Source organism: Oncorhynchus nerka, linkage group LG6 (genome assembly GCF_034236695.1).
Source record: "Oncorhynchus nerka isolate Pitt River linkage group LG6, Oner_Uvic_2.0, whole genome shotgun sequence".
Taxonomy (NCBI): Eukaryota; Metazoa; Chordata; class Actinopteri; order Salmoniformes; family Salmonidae; genus Oncorhynchus; species Oncorhynchus nerka.
In genome coordinates this window covers 46,933,194-46,950,934 of record NC_088401.1, presented here as the reverse complement: position 1 = coordinate 46,950,934, position 17,741 = coordinate 46,933,194, and the positions used below count along the sequence as shown (strand labels likewise).

The window sequence follows — 17,741 nt, the reverse complement described above, 5'->3', positions numbered from 1 at the left end:
ATTGAAGTCAAAAGTCAACCGATTTGAAGTATGCACGTGTTTATTTACTGCTGTGCAGTACACTACAAATAGCCTTCTCTTTGTCGCCTCTGAGTCACAGGGGGTTGGTGGCAGCTTCATTGGGGAGAACGGGCTAGTGGTAGTGGCTGGAGCGTAATAAGTGGAATGGTATCAAATACATCAAACACATGGGTTTCCATTTGCTCCGTTCCAGCCATCATTATGCGCTGTCCTCCACTCAGCAGCCTCCACTGCTCTGAGTGGATTCCAGTGGGCAAGTAGAGCCAAACGTGACCAAGCAATTACAGCCTAGACAGCCCAATAGTGCCTTGTGTGTGAGTGCGTGTGTGTGGGGGCCCTGAGGAGGTTCCAGATAACCTTGCAGGGAGTGAGTGTTAAAGGGGCAGCCTCTCTCACTCTAACTCTCTCTCACTGCAGGCCTTCCTACTCCTATGCTGTGCCTTTTACTTTCCTTCGCTCTCTGCCATGAAGACCCTCTTACACGTGACTGCAGGGAGGCTTGAGTGGAGCAAGGGAACATTTACCATGGTGGTGCTCCTGTCTTTCTTATGCCAGACAGTAGAAAGCTTCTCAGATCTATGCAGCCCAGACTGTGTTCTATGTCTAGTAGACTCTCATTGGAGGGATAGATTTGATTGTGTAGCGAAGCTCTTATGAATGTGAGTATCTATCCATCTTCAGACCTACATTGATATGAGTCACTGTACATGTGCTTCCTGCATGCCTGAAGGGGGGAGTTTGTATAGCAGCAGTTTCTGGAGCTTAAAAGAAAAAAATAATTTTCAGAGATTTGAAAATAAATCTCTGATATAAGTGAGTTCCTGTCTAAAGCAGTGTCGTCTCCCTGCCTTCGTTTTACATATCCTATTAACATTGTACAGTCCCCTGTCTGTAGTCATATGAACGTTGTCCAAGTTACCTGTTTGAATACATTGATATATACAAAAGTGAGTTTGGCTTTTCCCCCAAAGGAGATCTATTTGTCTAAAACTACCACATTCTTTCAACTACCCGTCTTGTAATGTACACAGAACACCCAGTTTGTGGGACACATTGCCTGTTTGGTTGAAGATGGCTATAGAAAGGTGCACACAAACACTCATATACATTTCCTCTGTATGTGTAAATGCTACTCCTACCATATGTGAACTGAAATATGTTAAGTCCCTGAAATATTAATCTGCCATGGTAGGCTAATCTGATGTAGCACATGTAGGATGATGGCCTATTCTACTTTGATTCCGAAGTTACTTTTTCGTAGTAGGTTAGGAGAACTTAAGCAGCAGGTTGGGAGAACTAACGTAGGTTATTAAGGCAAAAAATTCTCTCCTAACCTGCTACGAAAATCACTTTGTATCAAAGTGGTGTGAGAAGAGGGTTTCTACAAGCAGCATATGTAAGGAAGTGGCTCAACTCTGACCCCTTGTGGTGAAGATTTTGACAAGCAAGTTGTGGTGTTGATATATCTACATACACTGTAGAGGGCACTGTTTTCATATTTGGCCTTGTGTCCACAATGAGATTTGAGTCATTCTAGCAAGTTTTGATGATACTAAACATTGTAGTGTAACAAGAAAGTGGAATGACTGAGACAGACATGTTGGAAATGTTGACATTTATTAACAGTTTTTTTTTTTAATTCACGTGGCACATTTGATATGAAAAAGTTATATTATAGCTAATATGAAATTGTATGAGTGTATAAAGATTCTCAGACATAGTGAAATTCATATCAAAAGGTAAAGACACATATATACATGAGAGTATTTATCCAGGCCAGGCCTTGCATCAAGATAGAACGAATGCTACACTATTTTATATCTTCCTTCATTGTCCTTCCCCGTTCATAGAATTTTCCATTACATCACACATGTCTGTGGAACATATCACGAGCAGATTGTATTACTATCCCAGATCCATGTAGTCAAGCCCCACCCCCAAGAACAGTATTTCCAGGAATCCCCCTTGTGATTGCCCAAGGGATTCCTGGGAAAACTGGACCCCGGGAGCGAGGAAAAGGCCAGGGTAATGCAGCAAATGCACTCAGGAGGAGGTGGTGAATTAAAGCATGGAAAACACACCAGCAACTATAGTCTTTACTGGACCACACGGCTGTATGAAGCAGAGATAAACATCATGGGTGGAGCGATGATACGGCATCTCAGATATGTGGCCAGACCTGGGAGAGAGAGAGAGAGAGAGAGGCTGGGAGGGGCAGCACCAGTCACGGGGGCCCTCCATCCCTAATATCCTGAACATAGGTCTCCATTAGAAGACCGTCTAAAATAAGGCAGAGAGGTATAGACATGGGGCCACCACTAAGACTGCTCACCCCATTGTAGCTGCGCCCCCCTTCCCGAGCTACAGTGCTTCATCTCAGACTCCCAATTGACCAGAGATGCAGCACTGCACCTGGGGCCTGAGGACCAAGCAATAGACCTACACAGTAAAACATCACCGCCAGTGTTCTGGCAGGCCCTGTCTTCTCTTCACATCGCTATAGGATAGTTCTGACTAAGAAAGTTGGAGTTAGGTAAGAAACCAAAGAGGTCCTAAGACCCCAGTGCAGACTGACCTGTGGGTAAGAAGAGCAATGGAGGATTCTTTAGAGCGCTCAACGAAACAGCATGAACCACACATAAGTACATTGTGACAGTTGTCTGTGCAGTCCCATTCCAGTATCAAACTGTAAGAGGGAGGTACCATAAAGACTGAGGCTTGCTGTATATTGGGGGAATGTGCGGGCTGTAAACGTTATGTTGGAGAACAGGAAATGACTTTGACCCCTGCCTGCCTGCATATTTAAATGTTGCTCCTTCCTGTCCCTGTGCCCTCAACTCCTCACTCCCACTGACATTCCTCCCTGTTCCCACAACCCTAATCCCTGCAATCCCACTGACATTCCCAAATTCCCACACCCCTAATCCTTACATGGGGATTGGAGTACTTGGGGTGTTTTGGAATGCGTTTGGCACTGATTTTTGAGGAGCTTCAGCCATGTTCTATTGTGGCCACAGAGTTTTAATCAGCAGCACGCTGTTGAGAGAGATGCTGCCATCATGACAGCAGGGGTGTGGGCCGTTCTCCTGTTCCAGCACGTTCTTCTCACAGCGACCACAGAGGGGGTAGTGTGCCAGGAGCATCGCCCAAACTAAACCCCTAACTGCAGGACACCCAGCCGCAGAGCAAACAAACAATTAAGTCCCAAATGGTACCCTATTCCCCATAGAGTGCACTACTTTTGGTCAAAAGTAGTGCACTATATAGGGAACAGGGTGCCAATTGGGACACATCCCAGGAGCTCACTCTCTCCCTCTGCTCTCAGTATACTTCCTCTACTCTTCACATTACACCCAGGATTCCTCCATCAGCCTTGCCTCTCATCCCTGTGGCTATGAAATCTCTCCCTAGATCACTGCTACTGTACTGGAGCTTCCATTTTAAAAAATGATCTAACTCATTCCACATACCATTAGCCTTGCTCTCACTCCTTTCTCACATAAAGTTTGTGGGCACCATTTCCCAGTTGATTCTTAATGCTATTACTTGATAATTAAACTGGTGTACTCATATATATATTATTTCATTAGATGAAATAATCAGTTAACTTGATAGAACATTATAACATTCTAATAACTTTTGAACTGATACCCTAATAATATGGGAGAGGATCCCTCACTGGAGAGGTGTGATATGTCTATGCTAGGTGCTGGTGAATGGACTAGATGTGTGTAGGTGTCAGGGTGACCAGGTCTCTGGGTGTCTGGCTGTCACTGAGGTCACAACACCACAGAATTCAGGCAGGAAGGCAGGGGCACAGTGCCCTGCCTGCTTCCTGAGCGTGTAACTAGCCTGGCCCACAAAGACAGGATTACTGGAGCCTCCTGCCTACCCACATCAGGCCTCAGGCACCACAAGGAGGCTTGAGGAGGAGGTGAAGGAGGGAGGATGAGAAGGAAGAGAAGGAGGAAACTCCCATGGAGTGCTGACACTTCTTCTGGTTTATATACAGTAATTATTTCATGTTTGTGCTTGACTGGTAAAAAATAGCTAAACACACAATTGAATCAGAGTAAAGAATACACCATCAGCTCGTTCTGTCAGGAGGAAGTGATGTTGTTGTGGGTCACTGGTGACAGTAAGGTTTCAGACAAGTTTTCTTGGATCTGATATCTGATATCATCTGATACACAGCGTTCCCCTCTGTGTCTGACTTTCGGCCAATTTAGAATGGCGGGCTGACTGTGCCCTTGAACAGTGTCTCTATCTGGTACGTTTCAGTGTGTGGACATGGACACCGCAGAACATTACTCAGCAACCAGACACTATGCTGAGCTCATATAAACACCTGTGACTGAGTGCTCAGTTTTGACCCTCATCCCAGGAAGAGGGATGGTGTAATCACACAATTGTTGCACAGGTCTGGGGGATTGCATAGGGGCCACTCACACGGATTCACCAGACTGTAGCCTACATGAAAAAAATAAAGTCTTCTCTTTCATTTCTGAGAAGTTACATCAGTTGTCAATCACAGCCATAATGTCTGACCCCTGAGGAGGTTTAAGCAGATAATTGGGCTGAGATAACGGAGCTGACATCATGTGATACTCACCTATTGGTTACAGTGTATGCGCTGTCCTTTGGTTCAGTCTGAAACAGGGAAAGACAGAGAGAAGAGAACAGTTAAACACCAGTCCCAGAAGACAGACAGCAGATCCACAAGGCTTCACACAGACACACAGGAACAGGACACTCAATAGCATGGGCTCATGGATAGTTGTGTCTAACTCTGTTTGGCTAAGGTATGGCCTGCAGAGATAGCTTAGTGATGATGCCATAGACAGAGCCATGCGCGGAGTTGTTCTCACAGTCCAAACTAAAGTGTCCGAAAGCTGTAATAAATATTTAGGAGTACAATAAATCTCCTGTAATCTAATTTAAGGAGTTTTCCATTTATTCCAAAGAGAGAAAGCAACAACAAAAAAAGAATCATCAAATAAAAATAAGAAATAACATGAGAAATCCGTAGCAGTTTTGAACTTTCTCCAAGGAGCTTTAGGTTGTCTCAAACCTCTCTCCTGGAGCCTCCCCGCAGCCCTTATAAGGAATTCTGAGCCAATTTTATTTTGGGATCATGGAAAATGTAGCTGTACTTTGGTAAACATTCACTCTTTCGGGGTCTTTCAGGCTCTTGCAGGCAGGCGGTGATCATGGAAGCATACCTGCCCCCCCTCTCTTCCTCGCTCTCTCGCTCTCGCGGCTGCACACATTCCCTTTTCTAGTCACAGCCTGCCGCTGGCTGACTTAAAAAGGGAAAAGTGAGCGCGAAGGTGGAGAAGTCAGTAAAACCCGAGCGCAGTCACAAAGAAGGACTGCCATTTTGTCTAAATAATGTGTTGGGAACCGACCAGAGACTATTCCATATCTATATAGGGTGCTGCATGCGTGCCTCATCCAGGACCCCGGATGTCTCACCCCCACAGATGTCTACAGGCCGAGAAAATATAAACAAACACAACACTCCTCTGCCATGCTTTGTGTGTCTAATGATACGGATACCACAGACACTGTTAATAACCAACACATAAAAATAAACATTGCATCCTGGATCCATTTCCTGTTTCCCATGCTCTTGTGTTAATAAAGTTTTATTATCACATTAACATCAACTCGTTTATTTCCTATGACAGCAATAGTGCACATTCTTTGAGTATTACATGGTCTGTACTACTATGTAAAGACTGGGGTGTAATATATCCTAATCTACAGTTTGCTATACATGGCACATCCTATGCTAGATGTTATGAATGTAATGTTCTGGGTTTAAATACATGGCCATTTTACCATATAACCGAAGACCTTTCCAGCCTAAACATTTGTCAAAGTGATTTGTAAACCTTGTCCCTTTTTTTTCTCCAAAGTCAGAAAACTATCACTTGAAAGTGACAAGGTGAAAAATACATTGCCAAGACTTGTTTACATTGTGTGTGTGTGCGTGTGCGTGTGCGTGCCTGAAGTGCCTCAGCCTGTGCCAAAGAGCTCACCTCCACAGACGTACAGACAGACGTGCAGGCAGACGTTGTGTTTACACAGACACAGGCCCAGGGTATGATAATGGAGAGAGCGAACGCTCCTGCACGCCCAAACATTGCCTTTTAAGGTCCCCTCTCATTTCTCCCCATCTCCTTAAATCATCTAGACAGGAAGCGTGAGGAGGGTGGGGGAGGCCTCCCTCTCTCTCTCTCTCATTCCTTATTTTCTCTCTCTCTCTCTCTCTCTCTCTCTCTCTCTCTCTCTCTCTCTCTCTCTCTCTCTCTCTCTCTCTCTCTCTGCATGCTCTCTCTGTATACCACTGTAGATGAATCAGATGTGTAGTTGATGAAGCCCAGGCCTTTCTAGTACCGCTGAGCTACAACACTGACTCAGTCTCTCTCTCTCTCTCTCTCTCTCTCTCTCTCTCTCTCTCTCACTGATGTGGCGAGGCTGAAATTTCAGAAGCAAAGACCAGAGGAGACAAAGTAAGAAATGAATGTCATAGCAGAGGTTAATGAGTCGTCGTGGCAAACCTTCACGTGGGTCTTACTTTGTTAAACATACAGTGAGACATTATGGTCAGAGTAGTATTTTCACAGCTCTGCGGAGGAGCAGAAATTTATGGGAGAAACTTTGCAACTTGCATCCCTGAATAACTCTAAGAGGCCATCCTTTCGTGCCAAAACCATCCAGAGGCTTATTAACGTATTACTGTGTAAGGAATGCACTAATGACTAAGCTACAGTCAAATAAGCTGTGAAATCAAAGGCTGTCAGTCTGTCGCTTACGTAATTGAACTTTCTACTAAAAGCTCATTTCTACCTTTGGGGCCTGGACTTGTTTGGACAGTACATGCCCCATCTTCACCAGGGTATGTCTAGATCAAAGCGTCTGTGTGCTGTGGCTCTAATCCTATCACAGATCCGGGACAGCAGAGGTCCTTGGAACCCCCTCAGGGCACCCCACGCCTGATCCCACAACGCTCCCTCCGAGATGCCTTCCATAAACATAGGATTCCCAGCACTTTTGGAATTTGGGCTGGATGTGTTTCTCAGGATCAAGAGAGCGTTTCTGAGAAAGAATGCGTCTCTTATCCGAACGGGCCAAGGACGGTTGTGTGAGTTTGTGTGTGTGTGTGTGTGTGTGTGTGTGTGTTGGCATGTGTGTAGGCTAGATAGTGAACTGTACATTCTTTTTGGAATAGGAAATAAAACTAAGAGGGCCAAGAACTATAATGAATGAACCCTTAAAAAAACACTTCTAACAAATAATACATTTACTGATTTACAACCGTGAGGGTTGTATGTCTCTGAGGGTGAATTTGCTGCTGATACTCTTTAGTCATATCATTGATGAACAAATTCAGCAATAATTGAGCAATTTCTTCTACCTTCAAAGGTTTGGATAAAAGACACACAAGGAAATAACAGAACGAAGTAACGAACAGTGAGCATGAAATTGTCAGTCTTTTTCTAAAATGTATGTTGCAGTCATAACGGATAAGATGGATCAGAGATTTCTAAAAGACACAAATTAGCATCATTTTTTTATGAGTCATATGAGACCAGCTGGAGCTTTTTCTTTACAACCCGGAGAGGAAGTGACAAAACGGCTGAAGCATTCCCAGAACGCTGAGAGAGAGAGAGATGGAATCTGGAATGTGAGGCTGTAGCTACGGAAACTTAGCTTGCACCACTATAGCAGCCAAAGGATCATGAGACAAAGTGTGGGGATAAATTCACCCATCTATAAGGACGTATAATATATTAGAGAGCCAAACACGTGTGTTCGAGAGAGAGAGAGAGAGAGAGAGAGAGAAAGTATGTATCTATGATCAGGACCCTCAGCGGGCTGTCTGTCCTCCTTCGGCCATGTGAACAGAGGACTCTTGTCAGTCTCTGAGGAGTTAACTCCCTCTTTCCCCTCCTACCCTGGCGTTCATGTGGAAGTGACCCTGGGAACAGGGGTCCCTTGGGCCCTGGGGAGGAGGAGAGTGACGCAAAGGACAGGCCAGAGAGCCAGGGCCACCAAAGGGTCATGTGAAAAGGCTTCGCGGTTTGATGGCTTCCAAACCTTTTACTCCTTTCAAAATAAATCCAGTGTTTCCTCTCCCTACATCTCTGTCTCCATCCCCATAACTATCCCTTCCATCCCTCCTCATTTAAACTATCCATACCATCCATCATATCATCCATCCATCCACTGATATGATGTACTACATTATTAATACACTCGAAGGACACTGACAAGACATGGGTTTAGACATGGTCCAAAATACCAAGAGAAACATACAAGAAATTATTAACCACACACCTAAAACTAAAAAGAGTAGAGGCCCAAATCTGAATGTGAAATGAAATTGTAAGTTAAGATGTGAAGGAAGGTCTTGACAGCTGATGCCCTGATGATTCATGATGTATGATGGCGTACATTTGTCAACTCATATGGACTGCAGGCCTTGCTGGTTTCCTCTGAATGGACACTGCCCTTGTACTAGATACATTTATGATCTCCAGACTCATAGCTGATCATTTCCAATCAACTCTCATAAGAAAAGCACCATTTTGCAAGAGAGAGAGGTTTTTCATATTAAAGGTTGGTGTGTGTGCGTGGTTGGGCACGTGCATTCGCGTGCATGAGGTAGCCAACACTGACCCTGAGGCACCCAGCAGCTGGCTACATCTGCTGCCTCTTTGTTTGTTAGAAGGCTCTGCTGTTAGTGTCAGGAAGAGGAGAGGAGAAGAAGAGGCAGGGAAGGAACACGAGACAAAGACGGAAAGTGGGTGGGGGGGGGGGTTCACATTTCCCATGTCATACCCTGATGAAATATAACTTGAAGCAGCTAGAGCATTGTATTTATTTGTGCAAACATTGTGTAGAATGTCACAATGTTAATGACTATCATCCTTGTTTATTGAACTGCTTGGCTGCTTACGACACCTAAGTGCTGTGTGAATCTGTCATTCTGTTGTCTATTTGCGTAATGTCTGAAAACCTAAACAACATGATGAAATGCTACGTTTAATCAGGATCTTTCACACAATGTATCAAAGTAAAAGGAGCAACAGAGGAAAACAACAGATACATCTTGAACTAAATTTGGAATTTCTAAGCAAGCTGAGGTAATATGAAGCAGAAAACACATTATTTCTCGTTTCCATGGTGAGTTAGATTTAGGCTGTATAGCGAGCCACTTTGATGTAAAGCAATTGAGCTAAGCAACTGTCACTGCAGCAGAGAGGGACTGCCATTTGCTCACTCTCAGGTGATGATACTTTATGACATCAGCCCTCAACCTTGACCTCTCTCTCTCTCTCTCTCTCTCTCTCTCTCTCTCTCTCTCAAGCTGACACATATTGAAATAGCAGAGGTGAAAAGTGACGACATGTTTCCAACCCAAGCGAAAGGAAAACCGATACGGTAAATAAATGCTTGTTAAGCCTGAAATGATTACAACAAAGAATTGCGGGACAAATCTGATCAACCACCAAAATAGCGCTGTCGCAATAATCAGATACAATCTATATGTATGTACACTGGCAGAATGTACACAAGATCAACCATGAACAATATGTACAGAATATAGAAATGTCATCAATCATCGTTAGCAGTGCTTGTTTGTCTCCATTACATTCAGATGAGTTGCTGTGTCACTATATGCAAATGTGGGTGGGATGAGCTTAGAAAAGGTAGTCAATAAAGAAGCCTAACGCAATCCTGCCCCACACTAACTCAACAAACCATTGTCTTGCTGGCAGTGGCAGCAGCACCAAGGTTCAAACCACTACTAGGAGTAACACTGGAGTGACACTGCTCGGTGTCCCAGTGAGAGCCGTCATCTCACCTCCAGCCCAGCTCAGTGTCACCCTGGCCTGCTGTCTGTCTGTCTACCGTCAATGACACACTGACACACCAGACATATCTCCGCCGCCCCAGACGTGCTTGGCAGACAAAGACACCCTGACCCCAGGTCAGCCAGACCTCAGCCTCCAGCACAGACAGGAGAAGATGACGGATGACAATGCACTCTTTATTAGTCACCACCAAACTTGTACTCTGTCGACCGACTGCCTGCCCACCACAACAAGTCTACCTACGAGCAAATATTAGGGTTTAAAGTGACCATACAGTATGTTACATTACAGTTCACAGATGCCTGGTATAATTTCCACTTTGGGTGAGTGAACCCTGTCAATTGACGAGTGTGAAATCTCTAGCGATGTATGTAAGGGTGTGTAGCTGAGGCATACATACCTGTGTGCTGCTATCTCTGTGGCCTTGGTCCTCGGTGGCTCCTATGTTGCTGTCTGTGCTGGCCTCGGCCCCGCATCTGGCTGCCGGCTGGCTGGGATGATGCTGGCAGCGCTGAGTGGTGAGGTCTGGGTAGGGGGTGGGCAGTGGTCATGTGGGGTGGGGTGGGGTGAGGTGGGGGGCTCCTCAACACTGCTACCATGACCGCTCTCTGTATGAGCCCTAATGTCTGAAGGGGGTTCCCGGTGCAAAGCTCCCTTTTGAAGCACAGCTGGCTTAGGAAGCAAAGTCTTTTCTTTTACCTTATATGAGCCGAGGGGCCGGCCCAACGCGAGAGCGGCATGTGAGGGAAAGCCCCCCCGAGCTCTGTGATTGGCTAGCATGAGGGCCCCCGTGACCTCAGCCTGTGACCTGCAGCGTCTGAGGAGGAGAATCTCTGGGGGAGGGAGGGGTCAGGGTGGCGGGGGGGCTGGGCCTGTCTCCCTTGCAAAGGAAGCCGCATTATACCATTTTCATATTTCTTCTAAATTTGGAGTTTTCTGCCCGTGCTGGAGGCTTGGCCGCCCACTCCAGAGTTCCATGTGGAAACCATTAAGGAGGAGAGAGGGCTCCTTGCCATTCCTGCCTGCTCTAGCCGGGCTGGGCCTGGGAACATGGGGCCTCAGACACAGTTATTTGGAATAATTATCTTCCTCTCAAAAAGGGCTCACTGCCCCATATGGGAAAGCATTCACTGAATGCAAGCTGGGAATCCTATACTGAAAGGTCACGAAAAAAAAAAGAGGAGGGAATACGAAAGAACAGAGGGGAAATAGGTTTTGTTTGCTTTTATAAGAGGGAAGTGGGAGAAGAGTGGGGATGGAGATAGTGAATTTTTCAGAGATCAGACTACACTCTTACCTAGTGACTAATTCTCTCTCACACACTATCTACCCCCCCCCCCCCCCCACACACACACACACACACAGAATAAAGCTAAGCATCAGGGTAAGATTATTGTAAAGAGAGCTCACTTGAGAAAGGCAGAGTTAGATGAAGACAATTTATAAAACCGTCCCCATGTACTGAAAAATCCAGGCAGGTTTGGCTCATGTCAAATGATGGTGGTGAGGTAAGGAGGACGTTACAGTTGACTTTTTAATTTTTTTTTATCTCTTTGGCACTATTTTTAAAGCTCTTAGTACACAACTCCAAATTCTTAATACAAAAATCCAAACTCCAAATTGGTAACACTTCAAAACGTTTCAGTGTGCATTCATTTTGATTGGTCGACATCGTTCACCACACACAACCATTGATCCAAAATACAAGTTTACTGTGAAATATAATGAGTACATTGGTTTAATTACCAAAACACAACATAATATCTTCTCAGTTTTAGTCATTTTAACAACCAGTTAATCCAATAACACAACATGTAAGATACATGTTTTAACATTTCCATTTCAATGTAGTATATGCTACAGTACTGTAAATTACAGTACATTACACTGTTTTCACATTAGGCAATGCACTTGCACTACCAGTTTTTTAAATTGATTTGACCTTTATTTCAACAGAGGTTCCCCGTTGAGACCAAGGTCTCTTTTACAAAGGAGCTCTGCATTTTATCATTTACACATTTGCTAGAACACAAGCAACAGTTCAAATTCAAATACAATCATAAATAACATCAACATCTCTCAGCTACTAGGTCTTCAATCCCCTTTAACTGTCAGAGCGGCACCAGCACGTCCCATTTCAATGAGATCTGCCGATTGTCCCAGAGGCGGGGCGCATCCCAAACTCAAAGCGGATCAATGTGGTGGAGATCCGAGGAACCTCGACGACGCGTTCTGTAAACTCATGTCTTTATGCTTCAACCGCGAAGGGAGGTATGTTGGAGGTTTGTGCAATCGAGCTTCTAATTGACTTGAACGTGACATTTCCATCATTTCTATCCCGTGTGATGATAGGTGTGGTCATTGAAGAGATCTTTCAAGGTGTAATCAAATTAAAGAAATTAAAGTAACAATGTTTAGCGAGCACTAGATTGCATCAAGCCTGACGTGGCCATAGGTTCCCATCGAAATGGCAGTACATGTCCTCGTTGATCATGCAAAAACATTTTGGTATGGCAAATCATAAGTTCATAAGAGCATGGCAGTAGCAACATCAGAGTTGTGGGTTCAATTCCCACTGGGGTCACACAACAAAATTGGTCTGCTATGTAAATGGCATGTAGTACAATATTGCTGTCCAACGGCAACAAGTTGTTTACGCTATAGGGGATGCAATTCTTTCTTGTTTTTGACTTTTTGGGTGATTTGCATATTGGTATTGTATTGTATACAAGCATTTGCACCTGGTGTCAAATCTGTCTACATGACCAACAAACATTGATTCGATTTTTTTTAAACATACTGTGAAGTATGTGAAGTACACGTAAATTCATGTACATGTACATGTCATACTTGTTATACTTTTTCAGAATCTGTAGCAGACAAACCTGTTGACATGTAAAATCTATAGGTTTACCAAACACTTAAGTGATCATCTAAAAAAAAGGAGGAAAATCATATCAAAAGTATTTTGATCATTGCATTTTGAAATGATTTTCTATGAAAATGTATTGCAATATGAAAAATGTATTTCTAGATGAAACACTAAGTTTGGTGAAAAAGTTTTTGAAACCACTGCCTTTTTGATGATCTGTTCTAAGTTTTGTACTAAGAGTTGTTAAAATGTAAAACATACTGGTGAAAATTGAACGCTATGGGAGCTGCATGGGAGAGAGAGCAACAGGAAGTGTGACTGGCCAAGAGATCAGCTCATCAAGGTAATTGACTACAGAGAGTACAGCGCATATCCTGTGGCTGCTGAGAGAGAGAGAGACAGAGACAGAGGGAGAGACAGAGAGAGAGAGAGGGAGAGAGAGAGGGAGAGGGAGAGACAGACAGACAGAGAGAGAGACAGAGAGGGAGAGGGAGAGACAGACAGACAGAGAGAGAGAGAGAGAGAGAGAGAGAGACAGACAGACAGACAGACAGACAGACAGACAGACAGACAGACAGACAGACAGACAGACAGACAGAGAGAGAGACAGAGAGAGATCGAGAGAGCAAGAGAGAGAAAGAGAGGGAGAGAGAGGGAGAGATAGTGAGAGAGGGAGAGACAGACAGAGAGAGAGACAGAGAGGGAGAGAGTGAGAGAGGGAGAGACAGAGAGAGAGAGAGAGAGGGGAGAGAGAGAGGAGAGAGAGAGAGAGAGAGAGAGAGAGAGAGAGAGCAAGAGAGAGAGAGGGGGAGGGAGGGAGAGAGAGCAAGAGAGAGAGAGGGGGAGGGAGGGAGAGAGAGAGAGCAAGAGAGAGAGAGTGGGAGAGAGAGAGGGAGAGAGACAGAGAGAAAGAGAGAGAGAGAGAGAGAGAGGGAGAGATGCCAAAGCAGCTGGTGTTACTCCGATATGAGAAGACAGAGTGAGTGGTGAGTGAGACTAGCAATCATCTTCTAACTTATGTCACTGTTTGTAGGGGAGGCCATGGTGAGGAGCTGTGGGTGCAAGTTAGGGACCTGCGGGTTACGCAAGCCCTCACCTCAGACTCCATCAGAATCCCCTTTATTCGCCAAGTTAATTTACACGTACTCAGAATTGTACTTGGTGATATGGTTCCGCTAGTGATACACAACATTTAGAGACAGAATACAGACAGCTGAGTTTAAACAAAAAAAACACAACTAGGTCTAGTGAACATAGAGCTATAAGAGAATAAGCAAATATACAGTGGGTATACGGTTGATGTACAGTGGATGTACAAATTTACTGTATCAGTATGAATATATCTAAATGAAGGGAGATGAACAGAGTGCAAATGCAGTATAGTGCAGTTATTTTGTGTAGAATTCAGAGATTTTCTCAGCATAAATTGAGTGCATAGTCCTTTATTCAGTAGTGGAAAAAGTACCCATTTTCATACTTGAGTAAAAGTAAGGATACCGTAATAGAAAATTACTCAAGTAAAAGTCACCCAGTAAAATCCTACTTGAGTAAAAGTCAAAAAGTATTTGGTTTTAAATATAGTTAAGTATCAAAAGTAAATGTAATTGCTAAAATATACTTAAGTATCAAAAGTAAATATAAAAGTCTGCATTATTTCAAATTCCTTATATCAAGCAAACCAGACGGCACGGTTTTCTTATTTTTTAAATTTATGGATAGCCAGGGGCACACTCAAACACTCAGACATAATTGACCAACTAAGCATTTGTGTTTAGTGAGTTTGCCAGATCAATGCAGTAAGGATGACCAGGGATTTTCTCTTTAAGTGTGTGAATTAGACCATTTTCCTGTCCTGCTAAGCATTCAAAATGTAACGAGTACTTTTGGGTGTCAGGGAAATGTATGGAGTAGAAAGTACATTATTTTATTTAGGAATGTGGAGTAAAAGTAAAAGTTGTCTAAAAAATAAATAGTAAAGTACAGATACCCCCCAAAAACGACTTAAGTAGTACTTTCAAGTATTTTTACATATAGTTGAAGTCGGAAGTTTACAATCACCTTAGCCAAATACATTTAAAGTTAGTTTCTCACAATTCCTGACATTTAATCCTAGTAAAGATTCCCTGTCTTAATTTTAAGAATGTGAAATGTCAGAATAATAGTAGAGAGAATGATTTATTTCAGCTTTTATTTCTTTCATCACATTCCCAGTGGGTCAGAAGTTTACATACACTCAATTAGTATTTGGTAGCATTGCCTTTAAATTGTTTAACTTGGGTCAAATGTTTTGGGTAGCCTTTCACAAGCTTCCCACAATAAGTTGGTTGAATTTTGGCCCATTCCTCCAGACAGAGCTGGTGTAACTGAGTCAGGTTTGCAGGCCTCCTTGTTCGCACACACTTTTTCAGTTCTGCCCACACACTTTCTATGGGATTGAGGTCAGGGCTTTGTGATGGCCACTCCAATACCTTGATTTTGTTGTTCTTAAGCCATTTTGCCACAACTTTGGAAGTGTGCTTGGGGTCATTGTCCATTTGGAAGACCCATTTGCGACCAAGCTTTAACTTCCTGACTGATGTCTTGAGATGTTGCTTCAATATATCCACATAATTTTCCTACCTCATGATGCCATCTATTTTGTGAAATGCACGAGTCCCTCCTGCAGCAAAGCACCCCCACAACATGATGCTGCCACCCCTGTGCTTCACGGTTGGGATGGTGTTCTTCGGCTTGCAAGCCTTCCCATTTTTCCTCCAGTTGCAAACCGTTGTCTGGCTTTTTTATGCCGGTTTTGGAGCAGTGGCTTCTTCCTTGTTGAGCGGCCTTTCAGGTTATATCGATATAGGACTCGTTTTACTGTGGATATAGATACTTTTGTGCCTGTTTCCTCCAGCATCTTCACAAGGTCCTTTGCTGTTGTTCTGGGATTGATTTGCACTTTTCGCACCAAAGTACGTTCATCTCTAGGAGACAGAACACGTCTCCTTCCTGAGTGGTATGACGGCTGCATGGTTCCATGGTGTTTATACTTGCGTACTATTGTTTGTACAGATGAACGTGGTAGCATCAGGCGTTTGGAAATTGCTCCAATAGGATGAACCAGACTTGTGGAGGTCTTGGCTGATTTATTTTGATTTTCCCATGATGTCAAACAAAGAGGCACTGAGTTTGAAGGTAGGCCTTGAAATACATCCACAGGTACACCTCCAATTGACTCAAATGATGTCAATTAGCCTAACAAAAGCTTCTAAAGCCATGACATAATTTAATGGAATTTTCCAAGCTGTTTAAAGGCACAGTCAACTTAGTGTATGTAAACTTCTGACCCACTGGAATTGTGATACAGTGAAATAATCTGTCTGTAAACAATTGTTGGAAAAAATTTATTGTGTCATGCACAAAGTAGATGTCCTAACCGACTTGCCAAAACTCTAGTTTGTTAACAAGACATTTGTGGAATGGTTGAAAAATGAGTTTTAATGACTCCAACCTAAGTGTATGTAAACTTCTGACTTCAACTGTAAGTACTTTACACCACTGCCTTTAGTCTCTATGGACCAGCTGGTCGCTGTGTTCAAAGCCACTCCCTTAGCAGCACTTCATGACAACTTCTTCAACTGATGTGTAATACAAAATTGCATCAATACAGTAAATGTACACTAAATCCTACTTTCAGGAACATTTAGCTATACCTTCAACACTATCATATATTGTGGTGACCGGACATTCTGCTCAACAAGCCGAGTCAGCCGACATCTAAGTAGACTGATCAGTGTATAGAAGAACTGGGGCACAAAGCCATGATCTTGTTGCTCACACCCTGCCAGATAAATGTTCCTCCTGGGTGCCTACAGCTTGTGGGGGTCAAATTAACAGAATAGACAGCGGTCTCGTGGGAGGTGGGGGGAGTGCCCCGCCATGTCTGTGAAATGTCACTCATTCTGGGTAAACCACTACGCACCCACCCCTCGACTCGCATCCCCATTCTCCAGGCCCTCCAGAACCTGGGTGCTGCTGTCGCCTCCTGAGGTACTGCCTGGCTGGAAAAGACTACATTTAGACAGAGGGGGGACTGCCCTGGAGGGGAACAAACGGAAAACAGTAAAACAAATGAGGGAATGTTGGTTGGCACCCTGGCTGGGCGGGGGCAGACCCTTCATTAGGGTAGTGAAGTGCAGAGAGCTAGGGTCACCCCCGTGCCTGCTCCCTTCCAGAGAGGCCTTAAAAAGGCAATGTTTGGAGAAGATCCTCTGTTTACATCTGGAGAAACGGGGGCCATTAAAGACGGCAGCCAACCAGTGCCTCAAGGCTTGGCAGCTCCAAACCCTAATAGCCCGGGCCGATATGGCCCTTTATTTCTTCTTGTAAATCGCATGCTTCATGTGTGTGCACTTTTTCCCTCATATGGAGAGGACCAATGACTTATGGGCTTCCCCCTAAAGAATTGTATATACGGTGTCTGGCCATATAGCGTAGTGATTTTACCCCAAGAATAGACAATAGACATTACTTTTATGCTAAAATATTATATTTTTCTTATACACATCCATCTTTCTCCAGAGGCCCAAATGTGTTTTTTTTTTATGTCCTTTTAATTTATTTATTTTTAACTGAGCTAAGTTCAAAGAATTGATGTATATGATTAAGAGAACTTTGAGGAAATAGAGACCCAAATGAATTGTGATAAACAGCAAAAGGGGTGATACACTAGCTGCTTTACTCAGACCTTGACACATTCTACAGCTTGTTAAGATTTGCAGCATACATATACAGAGATGTACACTTTTACAGTTTATTAGGTACACCTATCTAGTACCGGGTCTGACCCCACTTTGCCTCCAGAACAGCCTGAATTATTTGGGGAAATTACACTTTGCTCAACTGGTATCAAGGGACCTAACGTGTGCCAGGAAAACATTCCCCACACCATTACACCACCGTGACCAGCAGGTACCATTGAC

General features: G+C 43.8%; 1 long non-coding RNA gene across 1 annotated transcript; it reads right to left on the bottom strand.

The window, feature by feature from the left end:
• Window positions 1–1,619: 1,619 nt before the first annotated feature.
• On the bottom strand, window positions 1,620–10,561 carry LOC115130491 (uncharacterized). Its single transcript, XR_003863783.2, has 3 exons — window positions 10,309–10,561; window positions 4,634–4,671; window positions 1,620–2,200 (listed from the first exon to the last, which is right to left on the bottom strand). It is a non-coding gene; the product is annotated as an uncharacterized LOC115130491 (long non-coding RNA).
• Between the last annotated feature and the right edge of the window lie 7,180 nt (window positions 10,562–17,741).